Consider the following 4,114-nt stretch of genomic DNA (forward strand, 5'->3'; position numbering starts at 1 on the left):
TATGTTATCAAGTAATTTCAAGAAACACTTAATCAAACCACATATAACAATCTAATTTTTTTATTCGAAACTTACAAAAAATATGTAAATGACAAATATGCCCCTACTCTTGGAAAACTCTTAACCGTAACATTTTTTAAAAGTACCATGCTATATGTAGTGATAGTTTTATGCCTTTTCTAGCAGGATTCTATAAAATGAATTTGTTGGACCTAAATGCCCTCTTACTAGATTTTGCATATTCAGAATGATAGTTTCCTTCTTACGGGATTTTTTTGCAATAAAAGGACCTAAATGCCCTCTTATAGGATTTTGAAAATTTGGAATTGACTTTACAATTCTGTTATCAAGTAATTTGTAACGCCCCAAAATACGGGCCAAAAATTTCATTTTTAATTAAGTGATTTGCAAAACGTTTGTAACAAAATATCATTCGACCATATCATTTAATAAAACATGTCTCGTGTCTGTAAACCAAAACGTAAATCATAATAATATCAGAGTACAAATCCCAGAATGTCTCATAGTGCGGAAAAACAAAAGCGTGTGTGTGATATGCTGCTACCGCGCCAGCTCCTTCCCCTTGGCTGAAGAGGTACCTGAAACAACAACTAAAAATCGTAAGCACGAAGCTTAGTGAGTTCCCCCACTGTACCACATAGCATATAACCACATATCATACATATATTGTCAGGCATATCTGGGTGCCCGACCTACCCCTTCGGTCCTCTCGACCGGATATTAGCTAGCATATCTGGGTGCTGGCCTCCCATTCGGTCCTCTCGACCGGATACTAACTAGCATATCTGGGTGCTGGTCTCCCCTTCAGTCCTCTCGATTGGATGCTTGGGACTATTTCACCCCCTACTACTACCATACACTACTAGAAAACTAAGTAATTACCTACAGCATAATTGGTAGTAAATCCGTAGGAACAAGACGTTACCTACAGATTTCCTACAAAAAACGGGTTGTAGGAAAAACCCTCGTGGGTAATTTTTTCCTACAAATTAGCTACAAACGTTCCTACGCATTTCCTACGGAATATTCTGTTACAAATTTAACTACGTAATACCTACGGAACACGTTAACTACGGAGTACTTACAGATTACCTACGGGTTATTTAGCTACAGAACTCCTACAAAATACATACAGATTATTTTCCTACGGAATACCTACGAAATGATTTTCCTACAAAATACCTACCAACTACTTTACCTACAAAATACCTTCCAACTTTTTTTCCTACGGAATACCTACCAACCGCTTTTGCTACAGATTACCTACAGACTTTATTTCTTACGGAATACCTACCAACCGCTTTTGCTACAGATTACCTACACACTTTATTTTATTTTATTCCTACTGAATACCTACAGAATATTTATTTTCTACAAATTTTATATGATATTTTTACCGGTTTTTATTGATATATTAAATTTATAATACCTACAATTTAGTCAAAAATCTATTGCTATATTAAATTTATAATTTAAAAAATATCCAAATTTTCTGCCAAAAAAAAACCAAAAATATAATTAAAATAAAAGTCAAATACCATTACATTCATTAACATTAAAATAGTAATTAACATATCATTCATACATTCAAATACTTAAAATACCATTACAATACCATGACAAAAGCCAAGAACTAGTTAATAACATAACATTCGTTAAATGTTTTAAAACAAAAACTAAGAACTACTTGGTGGATTACCGGACGGATTGATTTGTTTCATAAAGGCCGCCAATTGTCGTTGCACTAGCAATTCCATTTCATTTCGCATTTGTTGCATTTGCAAATCCATTTGATTTTGCTTTTCATTATTGGCTTGTTGCATGTTTGACACTTGTTGTCGCAACTCATTTACCTAAAAATAGCAAGACAAACACATGCAGTTAGTAATTGTAATTCAACTTTAAACCATGATAGCAATATACTTTACTTTTAATTCAATATAAGAACACACTACTCATAATAACAATGTACATTGTTTTTAATATCCATAATAATAACTTTTAATATGCATAATAATAACAAATTATATTTTTATCCATTATATCATTGTACTTTACATTTCAAATCCATAATATCAATGTATTTAAACTATTATCAATAACAGTAATTTACTTTACCTAATATCAATAATAACAAAATACTATAATTTTCACCCATTATAGCATTATGTTTTACCTAATTTAATAATAGCAACATAGTATCATTTTTAACCATAAATGCAATGCACTTGACCTAATATTAATAATGGCAAAATATTATATGTGTTGTTTTCAAAAAAATATATATTAAAAAGTTGATGTCAAAATATTAAATCAACTAGCAAAATAATATAAAAACTTACTCCTAGAAATGTTTGTCGAAATTTTGAGACACCGTTGTAAAAATTTGGAGCTATGTCCCATTAGATTTCCTTTTACCCTTTGACGTCCTATTATTCATACGTTAAAAAAAGTAGCAGACTAGCAGCGGCATTGTGATTATTAAAAAAATACCATTAACCCTATATTTTTAATTATTTTTCATTTATTATAATAAACACCTAATACACAGTGTCTCTCTGTCTCTAATGCACGTAGCTGTTCATTTTATTTAGTATGAAACAATTTTTGCTGTCATATCTCTCCCTGTTTCCTCTGTTTTCGATCAAGCCTGGCTACAGTTACAAATGCTAATTTTTTAAAACAACATACACAATGACAAACTAACCGACCCAAATTATTTTTCATGCACCATTTTACTTGTGCTCGAAGTGTTTACTTTACTTATTTCATCATTTATTAATTCCATGATCTTTTAGTTTTAAGTATAACAAATTGTCAAATTGGACAGTGAGTTTGTAAAAAAGTTGAAAACAGTAACACAAAAGTTCTTTTAACTCCATTTGCATTTATCCTTTTTTTCTCTATGCCATATACAAATTGAAGACAAGAACAAGAAAGTTTTAATCACTAACTGAAATGAAACTGCTAGGTTCTATTTACTCCATTTGTATTTATCCTTTTTCTATCCCCATTTGTAGACACTTGTATGCTCTTTATGTAATACAAATAAGCCTTTTTTATAGATGAAAAATTGAAAACTAAACAATTATTGGGATATTTATGAAAACAACAAACTGAATTACTAGATGGTCCTGTGCAAATAACCCAGAGACACAAAATTACTAGATAATCCTTATCTAGCAGATTTAAAAGCCAAAATACCCAAACTGCCCTTCCACTACCAAATATGCCTTTTATTTGCTGGTATTTCCATGATTAATACCCCTTCCCTATCTTGCGAGACTAGAATAATTGATGTTTTTGGTCAAAACACCTTGCAATATGTTGATGCAACAGTATATTTATTGTTTAGTATTTTGACCAAACACCAAAATAAACCAACATTTAAAATATACAAGATATGCAACCGTAATTGAAGATAGAATTTCATCCATATAACTTATTTAACATAAAATTGATGCAACAGTATGTTTACAACACACACAAACTAGATTTCTGAAAATTTGAAATCTTGTGAAATGTGAGCTAACTGAAATCGAAATACATACCTGGGGTGTCGCCGATGGTGGTGTCGGGCAGCGACGGTGGTGGTATGGTGAAGCGACGGTGGTGGTACGGGCCAGCGTCAGCGGTGGTGTGGGAAAACGATGGTTGGAGGGAAAACCTGTAACAGTTTGGTCAATGTGGGTTGCCGATCGATCGTTTGGAAATCGCAGAAGTCGAATTGGTTACCTGAAAATGTCGCCGATAATCACCGGCGGATGTGTGCTGCAGCAGGGTTCGGAAATCGTCGGTGTCAGCTAGGGTTTTGTTTGGGTAAGTTTGATCGACGAGCAGGCAGCGGGAATTTGGGTTTTAGGAGGCGTAGCAATAATAAAGGTATAAGGAAATCGTAGGAATTTTGTAGGTATCAAAAATTGGCAAATTGATGTATTATAATTAAATATTCTTTTTTTTTTTATCAAACCATCGGAAATTATTACTACTATTGAAATATAATTTGAAAATTATAAGCTATGTTTTTTTTTCAATATAATTAAATAGTGTATAAATATTCTTTTTTTTTTAAATTATATCTTTTACCCTTTTG

The 4,114-nt window shown here is 32.0% G+C and overlaps 1 long non-coding RNA gene across 2 annotated transcripts; it reads right to left on the reverse strand.

Moving 5' to 3' along the window:
• Nucleotides 1-458: 458 nt before the first annotated feature.
• LOC145113200 (uncharacterized) lies at nucleotides 459-3,910 on the reverse strand. 2 transcript variants are annotated; one of them, XR_013710746.1, is made up of 4 exons: nucleotides 3,757-3,910; nucleotides 3,573-3,688; nucleotides 1,721-1,874; nucleotides 459-599 (listed from the first exon to the last, which is right to left on the reverse strand). It is a non-coding gene; the product is annotated as an uncharacterized LOC145113200 (long non-coding RNA). The 2 variants fall into 2 exon arrangements; XR_013710745.1 differs by lacking the exon at nucleotides 459-599 and having other exon boundaries at nucleotides 1,546-1,874; nucleotides 3,757-3,909.
• Between the last annotated feature and the right edge of the window lie 204 nt (nucleotides 3,911-4,114).

The sequence above is a fragment of the Lactuca virosa genome, chromosome 5, assembly GCF_052849685.1.
Source record: "Lactuca virosa cultivar CGN04683 chromosome 5, Lactuca_virosa_CGN04683_v6, whole genome shotgun sequence".
In the NCBI taxonomy this organism is placed as follows: Eukaryota; Viridiplantae; Streptophyta; class Magnoliopsida; order Asterales; family Asteraceae; genus Lactuca; species Lactuca virosa.